At 45.0% G+C, this 12,161-nt stretch overlaps 1 protein-coding gene across 4 annotated transcripts in view; it reads right to left on the bottom strand.

The window, feature by feature from the left end:
• Positions 1 to 12,161, bottom strand: part of SEPTIN9 (septin 9) — a 554,478-nt gene that overhangs the window by 65,923 nt on the left and 476,394 nt on the right. Inside the window, exon 1 of one of the 4 annotated variants that reach the window (XM_086930663.1) lies at positions 4,085 to 4,273. The exons of the other annotated variants lie outside the window; for them this stretch is intronic. The gene's annotated coding sequence lies outside the window, so the exon portion shown is untranslated. Of the gene's footprint in view, positions 1 to 4,084; positions 4,274 to 12,161 lie in introns of those variants that run through there. 4 annotated transcript variants of the gene reach the window in all.

Genomic DNA, 12,161 nt, shown 5'->3' with positions numbered 1-12,161 from the left:
CCCTGCACAGCTGTCAGCGGGGCGGGTACCCGGCACCCCGCCCAAGCTACCTCACTGTTTCCAACACATGGCACTTCTGTGTACAGGTAAACAACTGCACGTGCGCCCTGTGATGCGCTGCGCTACAACACGTATGCCCCCCCCCCCCCCCCCCCCCCCCCCCCCCCTTACAAGACGCGAGTCAGCTGGGCACAGCCCTCGTGCCTACACGGCGAGCCGGCCGGGCATGGCCAATGGCCATAGTTCAGCCTCGTTTCAAGACTTTTGTTTTATGGGGCCCTGTTCGCAACACCATTTTATTGCCCACTTTCTGCCCAGGCCCCATGATGTCGAACAAAATTAACTCACACGTTAAAGAAGAAATAGACAGATTGACGTTACGAAATGAATTCATGCGTTTCCAACAGAACTTGCCTACAGCCAGTGCTGTTCAAAGGAATTTAGCGTCTTACAACATAAAAGTGAATTTTCAAAAACAGAAAAAATGGCCCCAGCCATGAACTTCAGGAAGATGCGAAGCCGAGCGCGTCACAGATGTCACCCAGTAGTAGATATGTGCTCTTTTGAACAGTAATTACATCATCTCAGACCAGCGATTACGCAGCATATCTCTTTAAAGTTATGGCTCGCATCATGTCCAGCCTTTCATTACAGGCCAATTTTGTGTCTCTCAGAGTACATTTCACATTTTTGTTGGAGAATTTATGTCCCTCGCCTATGGAAGCTACTTTTGAAAGTGCTCAAGTGGAGCCAGAGCCAACAGACTGGCCTGCGCCCGACACAGGAGGCATTCCTGACACAAACAAACGGAACAAGCATTGGAAAAGCCAATAAGTATCACCTTTGCAAACTGTGCGTAGAGATTATGTTCAACATAGGGGGTGGGGGGGGGGAGCATATGTCGCAGCTAGCCAGGCCATTTAGCGGCATGTGCACACCTACAAGATAAAATGGACCCTTTCTTCAATAAAGAGAAAAAGAAATGCAAACGTTTTCAGTTTCTTCTTCAGCAGGTGGGGGGCACTGGTGTGGCGAAGCACGAGACATGGAGAGAACTCAATCTGAAGTGCGGGGTGAGGAAAAGGGAAAGAGACGGAGGAAAAGGGAACTAGGTAGACAGGCAGATGGACAACAAAGCAAGGAGTGGGGGAAGGGGGGGGGGGCACATGGGGCAAGAGACAGCAATATGGAGTGTGGAAAAGAGTGGGCGAGAAGTAAACTAGCAAGAATGCCGGAATACGTGCACTTTTGTGGACTGCTTAAACAAACTGGAAATAAGCATTGGCAAAGCCAATAGGTCTCACCTTTGGAAATTACTATAAATTGCGAATGATTTTTAATCATGCTGCACAGCTACATGGCTAAAGAGCTTAAGTAAAAAGATTTTAACACATCGGGTCACATCATATAGGCATGCAACAACCAAAGTTGGATCAATAATAAAAACATGGGAACTAAATTTTTTTAGCAGCTGGGAAGCAACACAGAGGGTGTGGGTGAGGGGCAACATGGAGGACGAAGGTGGGGGGGAAGAAATCAGACCGCATGCAGGCGAGAAAACAACATGGGCATGTTGGTGAAAAGCACATAGCTAAAAGAGGAACCTGGAGCGCAGCAGGGTGAGGGGAGAATACATGAAGAATACAGCTGGAAAACACATGCACTCACAGTGTTTAAATAAATAAAAAAGGAGTCTCATGTCTGAAAAAGTGAGGTGTGGAAGGAAAAAATAATGTGTTGATGCTCCAGGGGCGGACAAACGATAACGAAGGAAAGCACAGAGAAGCAATATATAAGAAGCAAGTAAATGATTCACAATGACGTAAGCAAACAGCATGTAACAGACAGGCGTTAAGCAACAATATGTCTTGCAATGGACAATGCATGCAGTGTTTTAGGAGAGACCGTAACAAGTAGTGCCTGAAAGCTGAGCAGTACAAAAGGGGATGATGGACGGATCAGATCAGTTGACTGGGGGGCGAGTGTTTGATTTGCTCAAACGCTCCGTCCATCATCCCCTTTTGTATCGCTTTGAAACCTAAGCAGTGCAAGAAAACAAGTGATGAACATGCTCTAGGGGAGGGACAAACAAGAAGAGGAAGAGGAGTCCAGACAATCTAATGAACAAGAAGCAAGCAAATGAGTGACAAAGCCAACCAATGCAAAGCAATGAGTGGGCTCTAACCCCACCGTAAGTACACTCTAGGGGCCTCATTATGAGTCTGGCAGTCCAAGGACCACCAGAACTCACGGGGTGGCGGTCCAGCCACCGCTGCACCAACGGTCTGACCGCCCTCATTAGAAGTGGGGCAATCTGACAGCAACTGCCCCGATGCAGCTGTAAGGGAAGCGCTTGCACGGCGGTCAGTGCCTCAGTATTATGCTGGCTGTGCCGCTGCGGCACTGCCATGCAAATTACGAGTTTCTGGACCGCCAGCGATGTCATGGTGGCCTTTCCTCCATCAAAGCGCCGGGACACTCTTTTTGAGTAGCCGTTGCGCTATATTAAAAACATAAATAACATAACATAACATAACAAAGGCTGGCAGTCCTGAAACAAAGGGGGCCCTACAGGGCTGCCAGTTGCCCATGTGCATTGGGATGTATACAGGGGGGGGGGGGGGGGCACAACATGGGCCCCACTGAAATGCATGCACCCCAGTTCCTGCACGGCGTGGACTAGAGAGTCCATGCCTTGCAGAAACTATTTCTGGGCATTCCCACTGCACTTCCCGTTTTCAGAGGCAGTGCTGTGGGACCGCCAAAAAAGCCCACCAGACAAGAGGAAACTCGTAATCTGTCGGGCGGTGGGTACACCGGTTTGGCGGAGTGGGCAGCTGGCCGCACCCCCAAACTCGTAATTTTTGCCATGAGACAGTTTGAGCTGTCGGCGAGACCAAAAACCCTTTTTAGCCAGAGTGGTGTGTTCAGTACCTGCCAGCCACTTAGGGGGATCGATGCCCACCGCAAAAGAATGGTTTTGAAATTCAGCAGTTCACATCTTTCTGAGATCGACCGAGAATCCTTGCGTTACTGTGAAGCTCCGAACCTGTGACTACACGGGTCAGGTTGTACATGTGATCGAAGTCAGAACACCACCAGTGCAGCGCCCTCCAGCGGAAAGGCCATCTGTGGTGGGGGCCGTCATTAACCCTTAAAGGGCCCCGATTCCCAAACGGCCAACAGGGGTATTTAGCGGAAACGCGAGCTTGACCCCAAAACGGCTTACAACGAGGACGGTCGGCTTTAATTGGGATCTGCTCAGCCTCGAGCACTTAAAGACGCCAGGCCAAGGAGAGCCGCGGGGGGCGGATTACAGATCCAGAGAGAGTGAGAGACATGGAGGCCATCTGCGGCCTCTGGGCCGGACGCGCAACCTTCTGTGCCTTTAAGGGAGAGGGAGTGTGGGGTGAACGTGAAACTACGGAACCTGCTGTAAGAGCCCCTCTCCAACAACAAAACAAAAAAATCTGCCCCGCGGGGTTCTATCCAGAGATGTCTCGAGGGATGGGCAAAGCGCGCAGCTTCCCTGGGAAAGTGACTCAACTTATTCCGCGGTTTCTGTAGATCGTTTCTGAGAATGTAAATATGCATATATATCATTGTTTTGTATCTTGCAGGCTCCGATTAGTTGCAAATGATTAATAACATTAAAACGTTCACCCGTACAAGCTGGGTCCTCAAAATATGTCCTGTATGGGACACCCAAAAACAATAGGATGAAACTGCCTCCACCGACGCAAAGCTACCCCAAGCGAACGGCCCTGCTCTCAAAGCCCTCCGCTCTCCCTATGCCCCCTCATTTTCTGGGGTCGCACCCTCCTAGCGTCTAAATAAACCTCTTACTCTGCGCCCTATCCCTCTCCCGGGGTCAAAATCTTCCCAGAAGAGCCCCTCTACCTTCCCCCGCCCAAAGACAATCTTACCCGGAGCGCCCTCCCACGCTAACCCGCGGCGATCACGACCCATGGAGGCCGCGTCTTACTTACGGTCGCTCTGACGCGGGAAACCGCATCTACTGAGCACCAAACACACCCGGAGGAGGCTGAACACAGCCCCGAAGCGGAGAAACAAAGGCCCTCACCGTGCCCGGGTCCGCCGTCCTCTCTGCCGCCTTCTGAACTCCCGCACCTGCCGCGCCGGTCCTCGCTCGCTCTCAGCCTTCACGTGCTGCTCAGACTCCTTCCAGCATCCTTATGAGGCGCCCTCCCAGGCCCCCCTCCCCCACGGCGGACTCTCCATTGTCAACAGCACAAAAGGGCCCCGCGGCCTCATTTAAAACAAGCGGCGAATACTCAAGTGAGGGTCGGACCCGTTTTTGCAGGGGTTGAAAGCAGGTCGACTTCACCAAAACACAGCTTTAACTCGCGTGTTCGTACTACTTTGCTGACACATTTTTTTTATTCACACTGAGATTTGTAACTGCACTAATAAATAAGGAATTAGAAGGTGTTTTCAGGGAAAAGGAAATTGCTTGAACAAACTAGAGCATTTAGTAAACAGGGCGAACTACAAAGGAAAACAAATGCGGAAACGTCGAAGTGTCAGTCTTCCAATTACTTCGGCTCATTTTTTTCTGTAAAGTTACAAAAGTCTTCAAAGGTTTTATTAACGCGGCACCATAACCAATCGTTGCAAGTACGTTCGAGTTTACAAATCTTATATTTTCTGAAAACATGTTACTTACGATTTAATGTCACTTCCAGGTTGTACGAATAAGGTAACTTTCAAATGAAAGGAGGTTTATCCTTGTCAGTAGTGAAATCACGTGTTATTTCAGTTTCATTTTATAATCTAATGCATGCTGGGAGCTGTAGTTTTGGTCCATATCAATTATACAAGGTGGTTGAAGTACCAGATCACAACGGTCTAAAAGAATTGCTGTAAATAAAACACACTTCCCCTAGAAACAGGGAGGCAGTGACAAACGTTTTAGCCCAAAAATAATTGTCAGGAATGCTGTATCATTTGACTTAAAATATTAAAGTTTCGAAACTTAATTTTGAATCCAAACCAGAATAGTGTAAATACCATAATTAACCATTTGGTTTCTAGTAGCAGCAGCATGCGCCTGGCAGAATATTAGAACAGTTACCGAGTGCTGATACCTTCAGACAGCCTTGGATTTTCGGCCAAGTGCACTTTTAGTTCTAAGATATTTACGACCCTGCTTCTAATGGGGAAAGGGAAACTGTAGCACAATGGCTAATACTTTAAATGTTACTATCTTGGAACCTATGTCTGCATTTTTGCCAAAACTCTACCTACAAACATGACCAATTTTGTTACACCCTCCACTGACCTATTCCACCAGCCGCTGGCTTTTCCTTTGCATTCTGGTACTTGTAGGCCTGAATTTATGGACGTATACTACAATTAATAGAACGCAAAGACAATTAGGATTGGGCGAGCTATGCACAGGCGTGAGGCAATTTAACACGCTTCATAATTACTATCAGCGACATGTTTGAAGCTACATGCCGCCCACCCGCCGGATATAAACAGGGACACCTGAGCAGCTTTGAGACACATAGGTGAGGTAAAGTAGGCAGTCCTGCAGATTAAGGCCTCTCAACGCATGTACCCAACAGTTATGTCCCTCTCCAACCCAGTCCCGAGTGTGCACTAAAGGTACCACAATTCACAGCAGCAAGCGCTTTAAATGGGCAGATACTGTCCGGTACAGAGTACCTGCACTTCTTCAATTTAAAATGGAGAGTACCTGCATTTATCAGCACTGCTACAGTATACTTAATGGGAGAGTACCGACACTCTTCAGAAGCAAACATGTACTCTGAAAAGTGAGTACCTCACTTAAATAAATCATTTTACCAAAGCGTCATGCACAGTGAAGCTCTATCCAACCCCCGCCGCGTTGCGGGATGGGAGAGAGCAGGCACAGGCTCCCTGTCTCACTTGGAGAGCAAATTCAGAGCGTTTAGGCAATCCTGAGGCTGCTCTCATGACATGAGAGCAGCCTCATGATTGGCCGCAAGGGAGTCTGGGAGCAAGTGTCTGCGAAGAGGAGAGGAGCAGAAGAGTGCAATGCAGCCAACCCCCCAGTCAATCGTCCACAACGCCAGTCGCTACTGGTATATAAGAAGCGCACACGTCTCTCCGGAGGCCCTACCAGGAAATCCCAGGATCTATGCCAGACCCTCGAGGACATTACAATCGTAGTATCGGTGACCACAATATTATTGTTAAAACCCCCTGACTCTCGCTGTGACACAATATATGTGTACATATGCGTGTTAACTACTTAAACACTACCCTGCTACAGCTTCCACTGGACCCCCCCACAACGCTCCAGGTATTATTATTATTACAATTGTAATGTTTGTTAGCTCCCCATGACTTACACACATGTTTTGGGTAAGGACAGTACACCTATGTAGTTGAAGATCATTTGGGAGCTCTCTGGTATTCCCCTGTTAACCAAATGTTTTATTGGCTATTTCATCTTTGTCCATTTACAGAGTAACATTCCATTTGTTTCTCATTTTCTGTCTTAAAAGGATGTTAAACTCTTTTATTTGCTCACTTACCCATACAGTATATGTATGATTATGTCGATTTTATGTTAAGTATGATTTGTTGTTTGTTTGTTTCAATAAAATGTCAATAAAGTTTTCTTGGAACAAAAAAAAAACTGCAAGAAGGTCACATATTAAACAGAAAGCTGGAAATGGAGATAGACACACTATATTGGGTAAGACTGTCTAAGTAGCTTTAATTTAAAAACATGTCATGGGTGGTAGAAAGGACAGAAGTAAAGGTAGAGGGCAGTAGTGACAATATAATGAACAGTACTTCTGACCACTGTAGCGCCGCATACATCTCCTCTAGGTGCACTTCCGCCAAGAGGAGGCTGTGTGGGGACTGGGGAGATAAAATGGCAGAGGCAATGCGTGGACATTGGGGGAGAAGCACACAGGAGAGGGAGAGGAAAACAAAGTAAGGTGGAGAGGGGGGACATTCGTACAAAGGAGACAGTGGGACAACACATGCACTCTCAAAGTGCTTAAAAAGAAAAAAGTAGCAGGTAAAAGAAAAGTGAGCAGTAGTAGCACATGGTAATGGGCATATGTTGTAGGGTTGGGACAAACAAAAGAAGAAGGAAAGTACACATAGCTAACACACAAGAACAATGAAACCAACCAATGGTAAGTAGTGGGAGGGCTTTAAGCCTACTATAAGATAACAATATGTCTCATAATAGACAGCACATGTGCTGTCTCAGGTGAGACCTAAAAATTGTATGGAATCATGCTCCACCTTTAGAATGACAAGCAACAGATGTTGGTATTGTTATTCCGGGTGGCCCTTCTTTGGGATTCAGGATGGGTGTCAACTTTTAAAGATTCATACGGCGCTGATCCCGCTGTCCTGGTTACTAATCTCTGCTCAAGCACTCGAATGAAAACTGTGACTCTGGGCAAATAAAAGTAATCTCCTCATGCCTCAATAGGAAATTGTAAACATGAATTAAATGTAAAACATTGTAAATATGTGAAATGTAATGTGCTTGTGCAAACTGATTTACATAATGTTATATTAATCCTCTTGTAGCACTTTAAAATTGAATGTGTACAGTGCTCCCTTGCTAGCACAGCCAGTTTTCCATTATATGAATACAAATAGAAACAGGTCAATCCAATCTGTATCTCTTTAACACTACTATAGCAACAATTTTAAAACACATTTGCAATCATGTGTTATCAGTAACGGATGTTTAAGTTTCAATACCTCCTAATTCTGTAAATATCTGTTTATCTATTCTTTATATTTTTTAATACATGGTTAAGTATGTAATATAGAGGAAAATTATATATGTTTGCTCTTTCCTCTCCTAGTTCTTTAACATATTAAAAATGCACACTCTGCATTTGTTATACATGACATTTAACATTGATGGCAAAAGTGAAGGAGGCTTGGCGTGGAAAAGCTAAGTCGGGCGTTAGCCGGGATCTTTTTAGGTTTTTAGTAAAATTATATACACAACCCAGGGGCTCTCAGCCAGCCCTTTTTATTTTATCTATTGGTATGTTGCATCATTAAAATGTTTCTTCCACCAAGGTAGCATACTATATATGGCAGTGGAACAGCTCACCTCAGCCATTGGCTAACTTCACTGTGGGTGACCGCTTTCCACTGTTTCACAAGGAACACATCCACACACAAAGTAGTTCCATTCAGTAACAGGGACTACTATGGCATTGAGTGCTTTTTGAGATCCAAAGAATATTGATGCCATTTTCCATTTTTTTTGTACTTGTGAGAGATCCACAGCTCCTACAACAATGTTTATAAAGCACTGACAAAGCCAAAAGGCTGGCAACCAAAAGAAGACCAATTGGCTTTGCCAAATATTGCTTTTTACATATTTCCAGGTTTTCATGTATTTGTAAAACCTTTTTTGAATTACAAGAATGAGGTGCTTATTGTCATTTCTTGTCACAGCCAATGGGGACATAAGGAAGGAACAATAGCTCCCAAAGGCCTGATACCCTGGTCTATTAGCCGCATCGCTGCTGCGGCGATTTTTGCGCTGTGCGGCTTTTTTTCAAAAGCCGCGTTACATGACGAGCTCAGCTCGTCATCAGCACACGCCACCCGTGGGTGATGACGAGCTGAGCTCGTCATCAACAACAAAAGGGTTAAAGAGAATGACGTTCATCTTCATTCCTGTTTTTAAGAAGGGGTAGAGGCACAGTACAAACTGTTACAGGCCCATCTCGTTGCTTGACTCAGTGGTCAAGGTGGTGGGGCGTATCCTTTTGGAGAGGCTAACTAATTGGGCTGATTTTAGCAACATGTTATACGAGGTCCAGTATGGATTTCATTCTGAGCGGTCAACAGTAGATCAATGGCTTAATTTATACTTGGTTCTTAGCAAATACACAATTCCTCATCCCGGTTCCATCCATCTGGCATTCAGGGATCTCTCATCAGGATTCAACTGTGTCAATGGATCCACGCTTTGGTAGATCATGCAATCGAAGGGGGTGGACAAGGACATTGTTTTATGCTTGAGAGATCTCCGTAGGATACCGTTGCTGTGGTACGTTATTCTAAAGATCTTAAGGTTACATGAGGTTTTTAAATCCAAAGAGGGGTAAGGTATGGCAGGGACGTATCCTGGCCCCTTTTTATTTTACGTTATATATTAATAAATTGATTGCCCACAGGTGGGGAAGCGTTGCCTACCAGTCTTATTATACCCAGATAATGCGGTTTGATTGGTGAGAAATGCTAGGGGTCTACAGTCTTTGTTAGATTCCTTTATCTATTTTATGAAGGAACTAGATCTCTCAGCGAATGACAAAAAAATCGTATGTGGTGGTGGTTGGCCCACCCTCTACTAAATTGTCCACGTTCAAAGTCAGACCACCCCCCATGCCAAAGACTAGTGTACTTTCCTATCTGGGTTTGTTGTTCGATTTTGCTCTAAGTTAGCATACTTTGGTTAGAAGGAAGAGGGAAGAGTTCATTAACGCAAACGCTGCTGTTTTTAACTTTGTATCACAGCTGCACAGAAGACCCACCGGGGCCATCTTGCAGATTTATTGGGCTAAGTGTAACTCCAAGTAGCATATGGTAGTGAGATTTTGGGGATACATCAACCTGGATGAGCTGCAAAAGGTTGAGAACACCCTTTTGAGATGCATTCTGTTTGTTCCACAAAGTGTCCCCACATTTGTGATGCACAAAGAAATGGGCGTGGCCTATTTATCGGACATCTTATCCTTTCGCCCTCTTTCTCTTTGGGTGAGTATCTGTTCCTGATCTGGAATACAATTGAGCAAGGACATTATAAAAAATTGCCTGTCTCTTGATTATTTTCTCCAAATTTCTTTGTTTAAATATATTTGTGACTCCTTTTTGAGTCTAGGTGCGGCGGAATTTTTTGATAACCCAGATGGGATCAGTAAGAAGGACCATGACCTGGTGTAAGACCATTTTTTTAATAAATGGAGACTGGTCGGCCAGGGAAGAGGGCCCTTTATTGAAGCCCAGTGTTGGTCGATAAATTTTGATGAAAACTGTACCCTCTACTGAACGCTACCTCTTGTGTGTTAAAAGCCGGCACGATAGTTTTTTAGGTAGAGCTTGGGCAGCGCAGCTCCGCAAGGCATACTGCATTCAGTTCGGGAATTGAAGCTCCGCCCACTCTCCGCATATATTTTTCATTGGTTTGTGTGATTGTCCACTGTAAACGGTGGCTGTTCATTGGTCAAAAGGCTTGGTAATCCCTCCCTAGTACCGCCTCGGCTCAATTTGTAACCTCCCATGGCGACACCCCCTGTTACGTATGTTGTTACACTGTAGGCCCTAATTACAGCCTCCAAGCACTATTTTCTCAAATAGCCTTGTCCTGCCTGCTGTTGCAGGCAGGACACGCTCTCTCCTCAGGCTTTTAAAAAAATGTTATACCACACATTTGCAATGCAATAGGTCTCGTATTTGCAAGAGTTTAAGCTACTAGGCATTGTAAATTACAATGCCTTTTATCTATTTTTAAAAGAACTTATTAATAAAAGGCGTTGTCATTTACAATGCCAATAGTTCAAACTCTCCTAAATGCCAGACCTATTGCATTGCGAATGTTTGTTATTAACAAGGTTTCAGCTGGATTTATTGCCTACCCTCGCTACAGGAATTGGGGCCAAAAGCTTTTGTCCTGGGGTTGAGACAATAGGCTACCTCAGGACACCTTACATTTTACCATGTTTTGTCATTTTTATGCTGTGCCTAGGAAAATATACCTTCTCCCTGTATTGAAGAGGGACACTTTTTCCCAGGTCCACCCCGCCCGTGCCTATTTGCAGATGCTCTCAGGGGATATAATTCTTAGTTTTTTCAAAGTTGTGGTAAGGTTGAGGAACAGCTGTGATTCGTTTTTTGTAAAGTGTTACTTTTAAATGTTGTGGCTAAATAAGTTTTTTTTAAATAAATATATTTTTAGGATAGATTCTATTGGATGTATCGTATGTCTGTATTGCTTTTCTGGCTTTTATCCTTAAAACTGAATAAAGCTTATATTGATTGATTGATTAATAAACATGGACTGGCTAAATGCATCATACTATAGTGCCACTTGGTGGCCATGTCTCATCTGTTTGCTGTGTTGCTAACTTTAAGTGTCAATATGATCAGTTTTTAGGTCTGGCATTGGGACAGCTTTAGTGTAATCAAGCATTGTGTAATAAAATAGATTAATTAAACAAGCATTAGCATATCCAATAGGTCTTGCCTATGGGGAAAACTACTGGCTTTGGCAAAGTCTTTTTGCCATGTTGTAAAGCAGTGACGCTATGCACCACAGATAAAAGTAAAGTTAGAAAAAAGCGCTAAGATGTGGTATGCTTTTTTTGTATGGCGGGGGGGTCTGCAACACAGACAATGGGATGGAGGGTGGAGAACAGCAACAAGGAGAACTGGAGGTTGGAAGGGAACAACAATCACATGATAAAATAAGTACAGAGACGTGGCCAACACTAGCCACATCATAGCACTTTTTTGTCTGATGATGGGTGGGTGGGGCAACAAGGCAACAGGGAAGGGTGGCAAGAAGTCACACTGACAACAAGAGGATGGAACTGGGAGGAAAGAAAGAAGCAACACAGACAAGGGTGGCTGGTGGGAGGGTAAGAAGCAGCACGGACAGGGTTAGGAGGGGAAGAATAAAGAAAATAATACCTGACTCACAGCGAGAAGTGAATGGACAGCGGAAGGATACTAATCAAAGTAAATCAATCCGTACTTGGCCCATGCTCCAAATTAAAGAACAGGGAGTGTTTTCAGTAAGCACTAGCCAATTAGGAGGCAGCAAATAAGAGAGACAAAGAAACCAACGAATAGGAAGAAATGGGCGGGCTCCAAGACCTTTATTGTACGCGATACGACTCTCAGTGTCAGCGCACGCGCTCTCAGCATGCGAAAGCCTAAAAAAATTAAATATACCTAGAGGGGCTTTGGGTCACACACACAATCTATTGGTCTGTTCAGTTGTCATTCACATTTTGCTTTTTTCCCCCTACAGTATACAGCCTGGGGAAATGGATCAGCCCAATTCTGCCACTGGCTCTATTTTACTGTGGGCAATGACAATGCCCAGATCACATCTGTCTAAAAAGAAGGGTAACTGAGTGCCAGGG

The sequence above is a fragment of the Lissotriton vulgaris genome, chromosome 7 (assembly GCF_964263255.1).
Source record: "Lissotriton vulgaris chromosome 7, aLisVul1.2, whole genome shotgun sequence".
NCBI lineage: Eukaryota > Metazoa > Chordata > Amphibia > Caudata > Salamandridae > Lissotriton > Lissotriton vulgaris.
This window is presented reverse-complemented; position numbering and strand designations above follow the sequence as displayed.